The 19,578-nt window shown below is 36.1% G+C and overlaps 1 protein-coding gene and 2 pseudogenes across 2 annotated transcripts in view; 1 reads left to right on the plus strand and 2 right to left on the minus strand.

Moving 5' to 3' along the window:
• The window catches only part of SKAP1 (src kinase associated phosphoprotein 1), a 244,345-nt gene that overhangs the window by 73,013 nt on the left and 151,754 nt on the right, over window positions 1-19,578 (plus strand). The gene's annotated exons all lie outside the window — the stretch shown is intronic.
• On the minus strand, window positions 6,028-6,145 carry LOC118604131 (annotated as a pseudogene).
• LOC107520640 lies at window positions 6,523-6,776 on the minus strand (annotated as a pseudogene).

The raw sequence follows: 19,578 nt of genomic DNA on the forward strand, positions 1-19,578 counted from the left end.
TCAGGAAAATGCTGGATCAGATTTTTTTCATGAAAAGGCTACACTTTTCATGAAACCAACTAAATTGTGGACTTTCATAAAAACTTTGGAACATCATTATATGAGTGAAGAGCAGAAAATAGCCCTTAGTTATCATACCTGTGCTATTTGCTGTGATGTATATATCAGTCGGTTCGGTCAGCAAAAAACTGTGACTGCTCTTGGATATACCTTCTTTAACTACTGATTTTAAATTAGGAATATGTATTTACACAAAGCTCTCTGAAATGTAGCCTTCTTACTTAGAGGTATGTCTTTATTTGGTTGTGAGGAAAAGATTCATTTTGGAACAATGTTAATTCAAATTTATTAACCAGTTTAAGTGTTTGCATTCTTTATTTTAGCATTAAAATGAGGAAAATGATAATAACCAATTTCTCGAATGGTTACAGTTAATAACAGTATAATATAGAAATTGTCTGCAAAGTTTGACTTTCGTAGTTTTAAGGGAGTGTAAGAGGATCTGTTGAAGTGTCATAATTGTTAGAGTATGGGATAGAAGAGATTTTCCTAGGAAACTACTTCTGAGATCTTGTTAAGTGTCTTATTATAAATTATTATTATTATTTTCTTCATCATATCACTGAAAGTAAGGCAGATTACTTCTTTCTTCCTTGCTTCCTTGCTCTGCACATGCACATGCCTTCAGCTATTAAACCAAGAATCTTTCTGAATTTTCCTAAGGAGTACAAGGGCAATTCAGCGAGCTCATGTGGAATCTTTTGCATGTTTGCGTCTTCAGAACTACCACATTTATTTAAATTTGATAGTGTTATTTTTAAATGTTTCCCCTTAATCAGGAATTCGTTAAAATTCCCCTTTCCTTTAGGATGAGACACATTAAAAAGTGGCCAAACAGCAAAAACTTTCCACTGCTTTTTTAACTTGTTTAAATCCTACTTAAAAAAAAAAAAAGACTTCTTACTGCTTTTATATTTGTTTCATAGATAAATTATCAAATTGTAATATAATTTAACACTATATTAACTTTTTAAAAAGATGTTTTATTTCACGTTAAGAAACAATACATATAACTTGCCTTACCAGTGGAAAAACATTTTTCAGCTATATAAGAAATCCCAACTTTATCTAATTGAGAGAGGAAAGTACATACATTAATGGCTTTGCAGATTTGGTGCAAAGAAATATAGAACATATGTTGGAAAAGTCTATATTAATTCCAGTTTGGTTAGGAAAGCTAGGTTACCCCATTAAATAGATCTAGCAATAATAAATGGGGTCTAACTTGTGAAGGCATATAAATTTATAAACTTTTAGAATGTTTACTTTTTATCTGACAGTGACCTTCTTTCAGCATTTTTACTGTTTCTTATATCCTTTTTGTTTGTTTGAAGAATTTAGTTAAGGGGAAACCACTGGAATTGCACAAGTGGTGATTTGGTAAATTCTAACAGTTGAGTTAGTAATTAGAGCACATTTTACAGTTCACTTATGATTGTAACAGTGTGGTATACTACATATTGCAGTTATGACTGTTACAGTATGAATCACTACACAGAACTTACAGAAATTCTGATCTAGAAGCCAGGCAGGCCTAGGTAAAAAGTTTCACAACTTTAAGTTTACTTTTCCTATATATAGTAGGCAAAATCTGAGTTCTGTCTGATTCAGTTAGAATGTTTTTTAAACTCTTACCCAAGTTATCACTCCCAATAATTCTAACATACTCTGTTTTTCTGTCCAAGTGATCTAAGAGCATGCTGGGTATGATTTTCAATATATGACAGAGGTGTAAAATTAAGAAAAGATTTCCGGGAAATTTTTGCACACTCTGCTAAATGAATTATTGAAATTCCAATAAAGAAACTTTTAAAAACCCAAAAAGCAGTATAGATTTTATTTTTCCCCTCAATCCTTTTAGCTCTCATAAATGTCTCTATGAAAGCTATATCTACAGGGTTAGAAGAGAATATATCCTATAATATTTACCCGATCAGGAAGATTTTTAAAACATGGCATCTCAATGTGAGGTATTGACTGAGGTGGGCTGGCAGGTTTACTGGCCTGGCAGATACAGCAGGTTTGCAGTAAATCCATGTGGTAAAAAATCCCTGAGAAGTATTTGATTAAGAAACTTTTACTATCCTTTTAAAGTGAAATATGCTGGTCATTTTTTAAACGATAAAAGCAGATATTTTATGTTGTTGTCTGAGAAGGATTCTGAAATATATTTTAATGAGTTTGTTATAGGAAAGTTCTGGATTTCTAAGATGCTAACTTAAATTATCAAGCCATAGTCCAGCATATCCAAAGAACATGTAAAAAGAGATGCTTAAAAATAAGCCTATTCAGCAAAAGTAAGAATAAAATTTTACATCTAAAGCCAGAAAACCTGTATTCAGAGAAGAGTTAATATTGTTATTCTTTTATAAATGTTATCAGTTATTTAAAGCTGTGATTATTTAATGAAATTCTGAATGGTGTAATTAGAGAAACATTTTTTAAAATAATAAATGTAATTTAAAAAATATTTGTAGTTTTTTAAAAGCAAACTAAAATTATGAGGTGATTTTAAAAAATGCCTTATAGATTACATTTCCACTTAGAGTCAGTAAATGAAATGATTAACTTAAAACAATATAAAGAGATTCAAAGTGCTAAACAAGTTTATTGGGAAGATAAATTTAGAAATAATATTTTATATAGAAGTTCACAAAGTTTACAATTTATTGAGAATTAAATTTTGAAGAGAGTACCTATCCCTTCAAAAAGCCACATGTTCAGTGAATATATTGTCTCCTTTCTTAGATGTTTTATTAACTAGTTCTTCTTGAATTTTGTGTAAGAGCTAATGTTTAACCCAACTAGACTTTAAAAGTCTTATATATAAGATTGCATATTTTAAAACTTTTTGATTTAATGAGTTAAGAGCAGAGGTTAAAAAGAGATCAATGTCTCAAATTGATTTCTGGTTGCTGTTGAAGAAGAGCTATGTGTCTATATATCCTCCCAAATTAAACTTAATTTAAAAAAAAAAATCTTTAAAAGCACCGTAACAAAAACTGCTCCTTAACTCACTGGGACCCTATGTTCTACTCCACAATTTCAGGAGAAGCAGCTAAAACAATCGGCATCATTCTTCACCTAGATAATGCTTTCTCTGCAGCTAATAGCTCCTTGTTCATCAAGGAAACAAATGTGCACCGAGGTGACATGTTCTTCACCCACTGCTCTTTGTTCCAGGGTCCCTCAGACTGATTATATCAGCTCCAGCACTGACAAATATTCCCCCAAACTTTAACACTATGTTAAATTGAGTTATGAGGTTTTAAGGTTACACTCCTCTGGCTAAAGGTTGATTGTCTCTGAGAGATAAAGGAATCGTGCTCAACGGTAACAGAATCCTTGCCATGGGATAATCCCGGTTATTGAAGTCATAGCTCTCTTTATTTGGTTACTTGGTCACTCTTTCTCTCTCTCTCTCTCTCTCTTTTTTTTTTTTTTCTGGGGAATGTCTGGATGCTAAATTGGTGATTCACTACTCTCCACTTCCTCCCCCAGGGATATTTTAGAAAGACACTGCCCCCCCCCCCGCCCCCCAAGCATTCTAGCAGATGAAGGAACAAAGCAACTCGAGCAAATAGAACAACTTCTTGAAACGTGCTGTCACTTAGGGTGTACCAACTACTAGAAGCAAGAGAGACTCAGTTCTCATTTGCCCTTCTCCTGGCTGCATGAACGTCTAAGAGGGTCTGAGGATGCAAAATGCTTCCCTTCTTCCCCTAACTCTCCAATTTCTCATGCACGAATTTCATCTCTGTTTTAAAATAGAAAAAAAAAAAGTTGTGATTTTTGGACTATGCTCTGAAGGCAGAAATTTCAGAGTTGCTGTCCAGGCAAAATTTTAAGCCAAAGCGTTGGTTGGTGGCAGTGATGGTGACAGTTTTGTATGCCAGTCTTTGCAGTTCCAATGCAGCATGCGACTCCATAAGTGCTTTTATAGTAGTAAAAACTACCGAGTAATGGTAAATTAAAGCCTGTCTGATGAATCATGAATACTCAATTTTCCCCCTATATCATATAAATTTAAGAGAACCCTTATGAATGGAATCGATAATATACCATAGAGAAAAACCTTAGTTTAGCTGCATTCTAGGGATACCAGAGAAAACCTGTTTAGAGAAAAGTGTTTAAACAATGCATAACACCATCCTATAAAAGATTTACTAGCCTGTCCTTCATTACCAACAGCGACAATCACTTAGCATCTAACTATGCTGAATACCGCACTCTGTAAGGTGAATTAATACTACCCGCTTTCTATAATAAATTCATGGAATGTCTACCATATGCCAGACATAGTGTTTTACATATATTATCTATAATCATCATTACTGCTGTGCAGTGTAGGTATTATTATTTCCATCTTACAGATAAAGAAACTGAGCACCAGAAAGATTAATTTGCTCAAGGGCATCAGCTAATAAAGTGTCAGAGGAGGGTTCGAACAAGTTTCTGTCCATCCAAAGCCCATAATCTTTCCAGTATGCGATTCTGCCTCACAGAAAAGGAAGTAACATTTGCTCTTACTCCTCCAAATACTTATGTATACTGCTAAAAGGAAAAATTAGGGATTCTGGAGTTACTTGGGAAAGCAGTAGTGTGTTAATAATGGCTACTATTAATTGAGCATCTACCCTCTGGCAGCTGTTGTGCCAGACATTTACACAATTTCATATAGTCATCTTTTAAGTCCAAAATTAAAAAGTTAAAGGGCATCTAATTTCAAAGCTCATATCTCTTCATTATACCACATTGTCTTCCAAGACCGTAGAGAAGACGGAGAAGAAATGGATTCTAGCACGGTGCTGTCCAATAGAACTTTCTACAATGATGGAAATGTTCTATAATACAGGAGTCCCCAACCCCCGGATCATGAACTGGTAGCAGTCTGTGGCCTGTAAGGAACCGGGCTACAAAACAGGAGGTGAGTGGTGGGCAAGAGCAAAGCTTCGTCAGCACCTCAGCTCCACCTCAGATCATCAGGCATTAGATTCTCATACGAGCACTGGTCCAAGGTGCCAAAAAAGATTGGGGACCACTGCTATAATAGTTACATTGTCCAATAGAATGGCCTCTACCTTTCTTAGCTACCAAGCACTTTGAAAATGTGGCTAGTGAGACTGAGAAACTAAATACCTTTAATTAAAAAATTTTAGTTAACTTAAATATGCATTTACACAGCCACATGGAGCTGGTAGCTGCCACGTAGAGAGTGCGGCTCTAGAAAAACCACTCTTTCTTAACTAGGTAGTGTCAAGACAACTTGGAAAGTGTATCTCAGAAACTTGAAAGATGGGTAAAATGGAAGTCGGGTAGGCAAGGGAGAGACGAAAGGAAGGCTCAGGCATAGACCGTGGCTGAGGAGAAGGTCGGAGATGTGAGGCAGGTAAGTAGGCAGCGGGCCCTCAAGTAAATTTATGTGAGAAGCCCAGAGAAACAGGATGTGGAGTGGAAGAAGGGAAGTGCTTTGAAGAAGAGCATTAGAATCCATAGTTAATGGATTTGCACAGATTGAAAGGTAAATAAAAAAATCAGCATTTTTTTTTTTCAGTGTCCACCCGCTGTAAATCATTACTCGACATTTTGATGAGTGGCTTTAGTGTGAGTTGTTTAAATGGTACTGTGATGTTTGTGTATGGTGGAAGCTTACAAGGCTTCTCATCCCACAGAACTCACAGAGCTCCTGAGCCATAGGGCTACACGTTTCTGGGGTGGGGCTGGAAGGCTGTCATTTATTTCTTTATAAGGATTCATGAAGTCATGTAGACTGTCTCTTTGTTTTGGATCAGTGCCACGTCTAACCTCTCTCAAGAAATTAATGCCCCGAAACATTAAAATATGTTTTATTATAATAGCATTTAACCCCCAACTAATAAGTAATGCTATCACTAATCTGAACCCTTGGTTGACCTCACAGACTGCAAGGACCTTGTCAGCTTACGAATTCTTATTTTTTATTTTTTACACCTACAGCACCTGGTCTTCCTAGGTGGTCTCCCATCCAAGTACTAACCAGCCCAACCCTGCTTAGGTTCTGAGATCAGAGGGGTTTGGGCTTGTTCAGGGTAGCATGGCCATAGACAAAACTGTATACTTTTATAACACTTTACAGTTTAAAAATCTTGTTTGAATCATCCCATTTACCCCTTACAGCAAATTCGTGAATGAGGGGTAGGTATGCTTGCCTGCCACGTGAGGAAACTGAGCCTGAGATTTGTCTGGGAACACACATCCCACATGTAGCAGAGCTGGAACCCAGACGGAAGCTGAGCCATCGCAGGGTCTGAGTTCTCTGACCACATTCTCGCCATGGTCACTTTTCACCTGCAGCTCTCTGCAGTGATGAGTACAGACATCCCAATGAGCTGTAAAATTTTTTATGTATGGGTTTCAATATTTTTTTGTATCCAAAACGTGTTTATTGAGATGGGTCCTCACTCATCTTAATTCGTAGTGCTTTTAGTGCTGCTTCCTTCTGAAGGAGCATCCTCCCGTAAGCCTTGCTTTTCCTGCTGTGGGCTGACAGAGGACAGTGAGCAGCCACCACACAACACTACGAGTTGTGCATGGCTGAAGGCAGCGGTGATTTTATAGCATCCTCGGCATTTCATGTCCATAAAGTAGGAGTTGGGGCTCTGCAGCAGGCACTTCTCCTTGTGTTTCCTCCTCTTCTCTTCTGGAGAGGGATGGAGAATGTCCTTGGCGAGAGACATGTTCTCATGAGGAGGTTGTCACTACCAGAAAGGTGTTTCAATTTTGTAAATTAAGAAACCGAGGCACCCACCCATCCACACACACAACATTAAACATGAGTCATCAGGCCTTTGGGTAGAACTGCCAACTTGCAGAAAAGAAGGACAGAAAAATATGTCCAACTGCCCTGTGAGTGGGCGATAACCAAAATGTGGACAGTGGGAAACTATCAATTGGACATCCTAAGTTTTTCAATGGATAAATTATAAGGAAGAGTAAGGGATAGAGGGCAACATGTAGATGAAAAGATATTTACAAGACATAACAAATTTTTACATGGGCAAGATTTTTTTAAAAAGAAGAAAAAATTAAGATACAGATTGATTGGAATCCCAATCTGAAAACCATGATTTATTTTCTGGTCTTTTAGTCTCTTGACTTAAATTGAAAGAGTGTTCCATTAGCTTACTATTTAGTGATCACTTTGGAAAATACGTGTTTAAACAGTTTTAAAAAGCAATAAGCAGTAGTTGCTCTTTTCTGTGTTGACCCTAATGGTCCATTCTGAATGGCCATAAACTCTTCGCTCGTTTAGTTTTCTTATCACACTACTTGTGGTCATCACTGCAAATGGTTGTTTGGAAAGAGAGCGTTTTGGGAAGAGCTTTATAATAAGTTCCTAGTGTTCTGTAAATCTTGATAATGCTTATGTTTATGGCCATCAAAACAAGAAAGAATCTAGAAAAAAAAACAGAAGTTATTGAATATGATATTAATGTTCTGCTCTGAATTCTGATCTGCAATCACTATAAGAATGAAAACAGACATTAAAAAAGAAAGAATTTCAAACATAAAATGAATGCACTTATACTGTGAGCTGTAATGTCCAAGTGTTTGAATGTCGTCTAGATAAATCATTTAAAACAAAATCAGTTCATCACTTACAGGGGTGCTGAGTTTGCAGAAAAAAATATTTCAATGATAGACGACAACCTCACAGATGCTATATCCAGTCCTTCCAAAGCTCCAGAAGATTGAAGAGCCTGAGCCATTTGACCTGTAGAGCTTCCCATAGGCTATGATGGTTCCTTTTGTTTTTATCATCTCTGTTTCCCTTGCTTTGAAACAAATGAACTTATCAAGGTTTCAAGAATAATATGGGACAGGAAGATTTTGACAGGCATCCTAATTAGTCTGGCCCATGTTAAAATAAACAAATGCATTTCCTTCCATTATCAGGAGAGTTCTAGCAAGAGCAAGATATATGTACAAAGATGGTCATCTTTTGGGTTGTTTATAATAAGAGTGGAATTATTGATACCTTACACCATTGGAAGGATTACAAAGTGTTATAACATTAGTATAACATAACTATATTTTTAAGTTTCCCCATATCCTATTTGGTTGGAACTTGTAGATCTAGATTATTTGCATGAAAAGGTGAGATGCATATGTATATTTTTGACAATACAAAACAAAATATGCTTGTGTAAATTAATGAGCAATTACCCTTTAAAGTGAAAGCTATTTATAATCTCAAGACTTTCTTGTTTATAAATATCTGGTAGAGCTTTTTTTGTCAAGGATTCTGAAAGAAAAAGACAAAATTTGAAAATGTATACTTTGTTTGCTCTTCTATAAAGATTACTGATAAACACTTCCTACTAGATTATACGTTAAAAATCCTGGACATTTCCTACTTTTGTTTAATGCTTATGGGTTCTTATACAGCACACGATATCAAGAATTAAAATCTTAAAACAAGCTTGCAGCATTTTCTGTAGGAAACATGGGAAGTTCTGACAGTAATCTATACATTCATCTAGCAAATATTGTATTGTTGCCTAGAGTGTTCCAGACACAGCCAGGCACCAGGACTACAGCAGTGAATAATATCACCCTTGCCTCCACGAAGCACACAGACTAAGTGGGAAGACAATATTTAAATAAGTGATTTGACTACTGAGTAGTAAGCATCAAAAATGAGGAACAAAAATGATGTTATGAGCCTACAGTGGAAGGAGCAATAACTATACCTGGAAATGAGGCTGGAAATCAAGGAAAGCCTCCTAGAGGAGGTGATATTTTAATTATGTCTTAAAAGATCAGTGGGAATTTATCATGCTGGCAAGGATTGGGCAACAATAAGTGAAAATACTCAGTGTCGAGCAAAAAGTATAGGAAGTGGTCACACACTGCTTGGTACAATTTTCTCAGAGAGAAATTAGGAACACGTGTAATAAAAGCCTTAATTATAAATGTCCTTTGACTTAGCAATCCAACTTTAAATATACTTTCAGAAAATAAATGTACATAAAGATGTTTAAGAATGTCTGTGCAAACTTGTTTATCAAAGCACAACTTTGGAAATGGGCTAAATATCTAAGCTACCACCATACAATGGAATTAAAAGTGATGCTTATAGAAGAATATTTAATGGTTATGGAAAAATGTTCCTACTTTATCAAGCGAAAATATGAAGTTATAAAATATATATGGTAAGCTCCCATTTTTTGAAACATATGTGTATGTGTACACAGAAAAAAACTATAATTTCTTCACCAAAATATTTTGACATGCTTTTATTTCTAAACTGTATACAGCGAACATGTATCACTGTGTGTTTATAAACAGTGAATGTTATTTTTCAAAAATCTTGAAAATGCACAGAGCCCTAGGCCCAGAAGTTTTACTTCCAAAAATTTATTCTAAAGAAATAAGCCAATATAGCTCCTAGAACATCAAGTCGTTGGAAATAACCTAAAAGTCTAATTACATGGGATTGGTTTAATAAAATACAGTACATCCTATGATGGACTGCAATACAGCCATTAAAAATCATGTTGTCGGTAGGGGAGACATTATTGTCATAAGAAAATGTTCATGATACATTAAAGGGGAAAAAAGGCAGGATCCAAAACAGTATGGAAAGGGCGTATACCAAAATGTTAGTAGTGAATTTCTTTGGGTTATGGGGTTATGTATTTTTTTTTTCTTTGTGCTTTTCTATATTTCCTAAGATTGCTGGTTCGAGCGTGTTTCTTTTTAAAATGAAAGGTCATTTCTCTTTAATGAATGTGCTATTAATTGTAATGTGAAACAAGTGTTGACTAACAGCTGGGGACACATGAGAGTCCACAGTGACATGAGTACATGTAAGGAACACACAGCACACACTGCATGTGTTGGCAGAGCTAGATGTCCTATGAAATGTGCCACGCGGACCTGGGGAGAGTCCTCTGCCCTGTCCGTGGGGCCGTGTTGGAGCCGCAGGCATCCCAACACCTGTGGTCCCGTTTGGAATCTGCCTTCACTCAGCATCATCCCTTTCAACCCTCTTTTTCTGGTCCAGACCTTCATGGGTCTCTCCCTCTTCATTATAATCTCCTGTGAAGGTCGTGATAATGCCTGATTCAACTTTGTGGTGTTCTTCCTTCTCCAGCCTCCAGCATCTGGCACAGTGCTTTCTCAGATAGGAATGCTCAAGAAATGCTTGTTAAACAACTTGTAAAATAAATAAATTTTAAAATAACTGTCACAATGCTTTCTACCATGACTTCAGTTTTGTGCCCTGCTTGCCCAGAGCAGTGCATTAGACGAGTGAAAAGATCACTTTCTAAAGATATGTGAGGAACTTTTCTTTGGTTTTAATTGTTGACTGTCCATAATCCATTAAGTATAATTTGGATTCTGTGATTAACATTTCTTGTATATTTTCTCAGTACTAAAAAAACATTAGCTAACATTTAGCTACACTTGGAGCTCATCTACTATTTCTCTACTCAGTGATTGATGCAGTCTTGTGAGGCTTTTCAGCAATTTGTCACGTCAGCTTGACTTTTTTTTTTTCTTAAGCTTTGTTTTACTGTATCTGAAAGCACAGTGATTTCACCATCTTCCCTCTTCTAAGTTGTGACCGGCTCTTCTAATTGTGTATCAGCATCCATTTCACACTATTTCTTACTTACAGAACCCTGATTTTGTTCACAGAAGCCATGTGCCCAGGCGAAAATACTTGCCTTCTTAGACAAACCTGCAGTAAGATGGGCACGGACACAGTTCTGGCCATCAAAGTGTAAAATGAAGTCACCGGAGGAAGCGTCCCTTCCAAAATCAAAAAGCTGAAAAAGCCCTTTGCCTCTCTTGTCTTCACCTTTCCTTCTGTTCCTTTACCTTCTTCCTGCCTTTACTGCAGACTTGTTGCCTAAGAGTATAGCAGCCATTTGCTCAGAGATATTATGACTTGCCCTGTTATACAGCAAAAAGTAGCAAAGCTAGAAAAACTAGAATATAAACATCCAGGTTACTATGTTATACCTTGAGTGTAAATATTAGTGAACTTACCTTTATTATAGAGTGTACTGATTTGCCCCCCTGCCAATGAACCACATTTCAAATGAAAGAAATCTGAATAAATGTGCATATACAGATATGCATTACTTCAGCAAACATATGAGTGTCTTCCCGTGCAAGTTTTATGCCAATAATTAAAGGAGAGAGCAAGACTATCCCTGCCCTCAAGCAGCTTACAAACAGATATATGTGCAAATGTAATGAAGGTAGAATGTGGTAATTATGTAATGTACTAAGAGACCAAAGGAGTGTAAAATTCATCTTGAGTGTGAAATTCTACAGAAACTCCAAGAAGGTAGAAGTACAGTCAGCAGTTAAAAAGGAAGGAAAGGTAATTTCAGGCAGATAATAAAATGTGAGGGAAGAAAAGTAAATAAGAGGTTCAAATTTCCAGATATAAAACAAATGTCATGGCAGTGTGGTGCACAGCGTAGGAATATAGTCAATAACATTATAGTAGCATTGTACGGTGTCAGACTGTTGCTGAACTTATGGTGATCACTTCTTTAAGGATATAAAAGTTGAATAACTATAGTGTACACCTGAAACTAATATAATGTTGTATGTTAGCTATATTTTCATAAAAATCTTTAATAAAAAAATGGGAGATATGAGAGGAGACTCTCTTTGATGGAGTTCCGTAATCGGGTATGGCTAAGCGTATCTGCTGAGATAGGAACAGGAGGCAAGGCTGGAAAATAGTTAGGGTACGGATCGTGAGGACTGTGTTTACACTTCGTTTTGTAGGTGTCAGGCAGCTATGAAGAAAAATCTGTTAATCATGAATCGACATGGTCAGATCTAGGTTTTGAGAGGAAGGGAGCCTTAGAGACAAGGCTAAGAGGCTCTGGCCGTGGTGTTGGTGAACGGCGGTGAGAACCTTTACGTATCATTGGCAGAGGGAAAAGGAGAGGATCGGAGAGAGCATTTTACCTTTGAAAATGATGAAGCAGAAGGATGAACTGGGTGCCAAAGATCATTGTGGAATACTGTTCCTCGAAAATCTTTTAAAATTGGGTGGCTAACCATCTCGAATAAGTTATATATTTATATCCAGGAAGGTAAGGAATCGACCCAAATGATTTCTTGAGGGACCATTTTCTGCTTTGGGATAAATGGGAAACTTATATAAATGGGCAGCTCCTTCTACAATCTAGTTGAATTATTGACGATCTAAATCCTTTGCTTTTTTTTCTCTCCATCTTGTTTAAACTGCTAACTATATTACTGATTAGTATGATATCCTGCAAAAAACACTGGAGAAATTCTGAGACCTCACACACCAAGGTTCTCATTATCTGGATGCTTGCCATTGGCTCTGGTGGCCTAAGCTTAAATACGCAGATTCTCACTAGAAATAGAAAACGTTAGATGTGTAATGAGTTCAATAATCGCTGCCTTCTACTCCTCCCTGGCCAGCATGATAACAGTTGAATGAGTTTTTAAGTATCTGTGAATTGGTATTTATTATTGCTCTTTCCCCTCCCCCCCCCAAATTTATTGAGGAATAATTGAGAAATATAATTGCATATGTTTAAAGTGTACGGTGTGATAATTTTACATACATATACATTGTGGAATGTTTCCAAGATCAAGATAATTACCAGATCCATTACCTCACACACTTAACGCACTCTCTCTGTCTCTGTCTCTCTTCTCTTCCAGTCTCTTCTCTCTCTCTTTCTCTCTCTCTTTCTCTCTCTCCTGAGAACGCCTAAGATCTACTCTTAGCAACTTTCAAATATACAATAATATATTTTATTATTGCTCTTTTAACTCCCATTATCACTAATAAGAAGAAATGCTTTTTTGATAAAGTTTGCATCTTTTGCTTTTAACTGTGTTTCCTTTGGCTTGATAAGATTTTTAAGAGAGGCTTACTTTCTTTTCTTTACTACTGTAGCTATTACTATTTTTAGGAGTTACAAAGTTCAGCCCCCCCAAATTTTCTTTATTTGACATTTATAAGTGTAGTGGGCACTCTGAGTTTCTAGGTTTTTATTGCAATGTTATTTCCAGAATAGTAAAGAAAATTTTATTTGTAAGGACATCCTCATCTAGAAATATTATTTTAAGCTTAAGGAAATATTATGGATTTATTTAGCTCTCAGAATTGATTTAAAAGCTTTGTAAGGTATATAGAGAACCAATAAGATCATTTAATTCATACTTAAGGCCAAATTTTTTTCCTGATAATATGTTCTTGAATTATTACTTGGTTATTTATGACTCGTGAGAGGCTATCTCCTGTTCAATAGACATCATTGATAGGAAATTCACTCTTCTTTCCTTTCGTCCTGATTTTTGTTCCTGGATTATATTGTATGCCTTTGAATCTCTTATCTCATGAAATATCTTGATAATGCTACTCCTCAGTTTTTTTTTATCTATGATTACCAGAAGATCTTGGGTTATTTGTCTTTTGATAGATGGTTTCATGTAAGAGATCTTTTAGAAACTTAATCATAAGCGTTCTTATCAAGGCCTTGAGTCATCTCAAAAACAATATTCAGAATTTTACTATAACTGTTCTGATCAAGTGTGGAGCACCATCATCAACCCCATATTCTGCTGCAGTTTCTTATGTCTAGGATATGATGATGGAGAAAACCATTATTTTCCCAGTTGGGAAAAGATGTTACCTATTTTTCCACATTGGCTTAAATAACATTCTAGATCTCATTCTTAAATTGTCTGCTCTAGGGTGTGGCAGGTGAGGCTCTTCCGCACAGGAGGGAGGTGAGAGGACCTTGGGATTTCTGGCTAAAGTGCTCCTGCAATGGACATTTGAACCTTCAGGGGACTAGAAGCTACTGAATCACAGCTCTAGTTTCACACTCCTGATCGCCTGCCTGCCTGCCTTTTGCCATTCCTGTCTGTTTGTTTCACTTTTTTTTCACTGTCAGAGAACCATCAACAACAAAGCCCAACAGTACATTTATTCTAGAGAATTTCTATCAAAAGGTTATTCTTACCACTTTATGTATTTATAGTCTCCTGTAAACATTAAAAGTCCTAGTCCCTTATTTGTCTACACTTCACCCTGCCATGTTTCTGACATCACTTGTCTGCACTTCGAGACGAGCATTTACATTTAAATTGTGAGTACTCAGGTCTTTGAAAACATGGAAGCTTATTTTAGAAAACCTTCATTTTTAAGAAAACGAAGATTTTTAAAACATCAGTTGCTAGTACCAATGCAACCATTTGTATTAGATCTACATAATTTCAAACCTCTGAGAGCCTCACACAGATAGTGGCAACAGCGAATTATGAAAGTAGTTTAGTGTGTCAGAAAAGCCAAGTGAATGAAGATAGCAGCCTTGATGTAATTTTAAGTGAGACCTCTTAAGTGGGCCACCCAGCATGAAATCAAAGTGAGCCAGCCTCCTGCTTTGGGTAGAAGATAATTGCCATTTGAGGTCAAAAAGAAATGATGTTCTTGATATAGAATTGCACCATTAGGTGTGTTATTGGATTTGGGCTGGTGAGAGTAGAGCTTTCCTCTGAAACATCTGTTCACTGTCAGGGCAGCATGGCAAAAGGAATGGACCAGTGGTCTGTTTCAATATGGCAATTCCTCCATAGGAATATAGGAATACAAATGCCTTTCTCGGCCATTATGAATTATGGTGCTGTATATGAAATCTAAAAATCATTGTCTTTGCTAGTGTGTCATATTGCAAGCTCATTTGTCCTTCTCCATTGCCATAAGATTTTTATAGTACTATGCTTTTTAAACCTTTCCTTTTTATTGATAATATGTATATTTTGGATGATTTTCTCCCAGACCTGTTGATTGCAGTTTTTTTCTTGATTGAATTCTATTTTATTTTATTTTTTGAAGTACTTTAGATTCTATCTCTACTCTGCCCTTTGATTTCTTCTCTGTTTTTACAGACTTCTGTAATATCTTCTAAGTTAATGTCTCATGAGAGCTTAATATTTGTTCTGATCTTGGTCATTAATAAGCATAAAACACATAAGCATCCTGATAAACCCAACTAGGTTCTTATTTGTATTGTGATAATTATTATTATATTATACAGCTTAAAAGGGGGGCCTTTTAAGCCATAGGAAGGTATTATTATATAACTATATATGATGCATGTAATAATAATAACTCAAATAAGAAAAAACCTGAAGAACTTATTTATTTCAGTTCCTTTAGTTTACAGATGATGATACTAAAACTAGATGTGTTGTCACTTGATTATTATCATTTGTTTTCAAGGGTTTTATTGTTTGTTTTTGTTTTTTCGAGGCAACTCTTGGTTGACCTCACAGATTGCAAGGACCTTGTTAGCTTACAATTCCTTATTTTTTTACTTTTTATGCCTACAGCAGAAAAAGTCTTTCTAGGTGGTCTGCCATCCAAGTACTAATCAGGCCCAACCCTGCTTAGCTTCCGAGATCAGACAGGATCTCGTTCAGGGTAGAATGGCCGTAGACTTGTTTTCAAGTTTTATCTAATTTTTGGCACATGAAAATTATTCATGTCCAAGTATATTTGAGTTTCTTTCAAAAGGAGATTTTCATGGTTATTTTATATTCAGCCTACTGGTCTGTATATAGAATTATACTTTGCTTACTCTGAACCTTTGAGCACTTTCATTTTATCATCCTTAAAATTGTTCCTATTGTATAACTTGATTTCTTAAGTTTATTCAATACAGAATATATACTAAGCATTATTATTTTAAGTGTCACGTTTGGGAATTGACCTCTGAAAAAAGGAATGAAGGTCATCTGATAACTTAAGTTTAGTCTCTCTTTGTGTTCATCATTCTTTTATCAACATCGAGATAGTTTTTTCCTCCATTATTATACAAGGAATTGGTAATTTTTCATAGATTCATTTCCAGTGTGAGTCTTTTTTCTTCATTCAGCCTTGTGAACAGATGAATGCCCATGAACATCCATCTGAGTGTAGAGTCAAGGATCATCATTCAGGGCGGCTCCAAGGGACTGGCACCTCTCACTCCTGTATCAGCAGCTAAACCTCAATCTGTCATGGTAGGATGTGACAGCCCCACCCACAATTGAGGGCTGGGCACCTGCTACATGTTGGATGGGGTAAGGGTAAGATGAAGGATGAAATTAGAATTTTTCTCACAAAGGCCACTAGCAGAGAGAAGATCTGTTTGCAAATAAACATAGTGCAAAAGAAACAGTAATAGGTACTCTAAGAAATATATGTTTTAGCTTTAGGGAAGTTGAGAAAAGAGCTGACTTTTAGCTGATAGTTTAGCTGATAGTTTATCTTTGTGTGGTAGGCCTCTGTTATGTGAACACTCTTGAGGTTCATTTTCAAATGAACAGCAGTGGAATGTCTGTTTGCTTGGGCTGTTTTTCATTCATTCATCATTGAGTTCCTACTGTGTGCTAGACCTTAGATTTGTCTGTTAAGGACACAGAAATGAAACTAACAAAATCCCTAGCCACATGAAGCTTATATTTTACTGGGGGAAAAGTATCTGAAATAAAACAAAACAAAAAGACTGGAGGACAGAGAGAGAGAAAATGACTGAAAAAGGGTGGCAGTGAAACTCTTTGAGACAGAGTATCCAGAGGAGGCCTCTGAGTAGACACCTGAATGAAGTGAGAGCCGAAGCCAGGTAGCAATCTGAAGTAGGAGCATTCCAGGCAGAAGGAACAGCACGTGCAAAGGTTTCGAAGTAGAAACCATCTCAGAGAGTTCGAGGAATAGTTAAGAAACCTGTGTGGCTAGAGCTAAATGGGTAAGACAGAGTGAAGAGATGAGGTCGAAAAGGCAGAAAGGACTAAATCCAAGAGCCCCTTTGAAGCCATAGGAAGGTATTTGGATTTTATTTTGCATATCGTGAGCTTGAACAAGAGTTTGGCATGAAGTCGTTTATGTTTCTAAAATATTCCTCTAATTACTCTTTGTAGAATTGTTTATAAAAGGCATGGGAGTGGAATTGGGGAGAAACCAGAGTGAGGTGTACCCAAAGCAGATGGTAAGAAAATATTAGAATGTATGTATGAAATTAAGCACTTCTAATGTTAATGGGTTAATGGTAGTAAATGTATATAATTTATAAATTAATATACATGTATTTTACACCTAATAAAAAATTTACAACTGGGGCAATCAATTTTTAAAGTTTGAAAACCACTGTTCTAAGTGAGAGATGATGGTGGTTGTTAGTTGGCTTCCAATTTAGAAATTGTAATAATCATTTTTTGTGTGCTTTTATTCTTTTTCTTATCACTATGTAGCAGTGGTTCTTCTTGCCATAAAATGAGCATGCACAGGCAAGCACACATGCACATTTGCATATAATTTCAGGATGTTCACAGATACCATATTAAGAATCTTGACTATAGAGGATCATTTTGCAGTACCCTCCCACCCCAGGGATATAACATTTGTCCTTTCTTCTGAACACTCTGCTCTAGCATTTCTATCCTCATTTGTGTCAATCCTAAAATTATGATATGAGAGCAATTTTTTAATTTACTTCTCAGGCCTAGAATTCTGACCTGCAAGTGAGCACAGTTCTTTTTAGTTATATTTTGCTATCTATCCGTTTTGACACTGAACTATCTTGTGGTTCAGAATAATGCCAAATCTATTATTTCTGTCACAGAATAGAGACTCTATTTCTCTGTTTCCTGGAGTTTTGCCTGGTATGCCAATATTATATTGATAAAGGTCCTCATGATAGCCAAACAAAAATAAAAAGCAATGTTTTATAAATAAATGATATGATTTTTAATATGGATCCAGCCATCTGGCTGTGTGTTGCTTTCATCAAGGAAGTTTTTGACACTCTTCTGTATTTCCTTGGTTATGCCTCAGGCCCTAGGGCAGAAGTAGGAGTAGGAAGCAGGCATTTTTTAAGAATTGTTCATAATTTTGTACTTTTGTAATCAAAGGAAGTTAGCAGATTTGACCTGCTACCTAATGGCCCAGCATCGTGGGAACCTTCCAGCCTATTTTGTAATGTCTGTTCAACCCTAGTTAAACTTGACATCATAAAACGTTAATCTTTTAAAGATTTGCTTCAGTGCACACTGTGATAATTTCCTACTTAGAAAGTTTGCCCACATACTTTTATTTTCTTATCCTGTTTACTTAGGCCTTTGGTTTCAAAGTACAATTAAAACTAATTGCTGAAAGTAAAATTCAGGATGCTGGTCCACCATGGCGATCAGGAAGGATTACTTTTGTATTGTTTAATTTTTGTCAGAGAGGACACAAGCAGCTTCACAAAAAAGAACAGGTGATTCAACTGTGTGTTCTTTCCAAGCCTTTTGTCCTCTTCCACCTGTAGTGCTTGTTAAGGTTTGGAGTGATATGATGCAAACATGACATGAAGGAAAATTGACTGTCATTTCATTTCTGAGAGAACATGATGCCCCTGATTGCAAACTATGACTTAAAGAAGTGAAAACAATCTCTTCTTTGTCTATTTGCTGCTGTTTAACTTTTTGCAATTCATCTTTATTTTTCAATTGTCTAAGACAAGATATCGAAAACTCTGTGGTTTCAGTTTATTCCTTTTAAAAATGTAACTTGTGGTAGAAAAAAGTACAAATTCATATTTAAAGTAAATTTATATAGTTTCTATCAACTCTCATTTTGCTTTTAAAGCACATATTTATTTAATTTTTAAGAATGTATTTCATGATTTAAGCTTTTTAATTAAAGTATTTGCTTGGGATTTGTTGCTCTAAACTAAGCAGACACTTCTTCCTACACACACACACACACACACACACACACACACACACACACACACACATTCCTTTTAAAAAAGACAATTCCCCCATAGTCTAAATCGATTATACTAACTCTATTGATATTGCCTCTGTCTACTTTGCAACCTGAAGTTTGTAAATTATTGAGAGAGTCTGAATCATAATAGGTTGATGCTAAGAAGTCAGATAATTTCAGAACCTTGTGGGAACTTTCTAGTTTCCACTCTTTTATCTCCTCAGAGGACTTTTTCATGAAAGACAGGGATTAGTGACAACTTTCTAATGCAGAGTTAGTCTTTAGTTTTTTGTTTAAAAATGACACTTTGAACATGTAGTGCATAATGCATTTGAAGTTCTGTTGCCAAGCAGCTTGAAACCTAGGGGGCATTGTTGAATTTGAAGGAATAGTGGGTTCAGAGAAGGGGCCAAAAGAAAACTTGAGAAAAATAGAGTAAGACTGAAAGTGTTTTATGATAATTAGAATAAAAATTGGATATCAGAACTTCACGGGTCAGCTTCTGTTCACACATTTAGCTTTCACCTTGCAAAGAAAGGGATGTATCAGGTAATTAGGTCAAATCAATGATTATATATCTTTAACTCAAGTGGAAGGGACTGTAATTGTGATGAAATTTGTCTGAAGGGGAACGCATGGGGAATCTTGTCAAAGGTCATGAGTTCAAAGGGGAAATTAAGTTCAAGGTTCGGTTTCTGTTCACATACCCCACCACTAGTGCATAA

This window comes from Rousettus aegyptiacus, unplaced genomic scaffold (genome assembly GCF_014176215.1).
Source record: "Rousettus aegyptiacus isolate mRouAeg1 unplaced genomic scaffold, mRouAeg1.p scaffold_m13_p_6, whole genome shotgun sequence".
Lineage (NCBI taxonomy): Eukaryota > Metazoa > Chordata > Mammalia > Chiroptera > Pteropodidae > Rousettus > Rousettus aegyptiacus.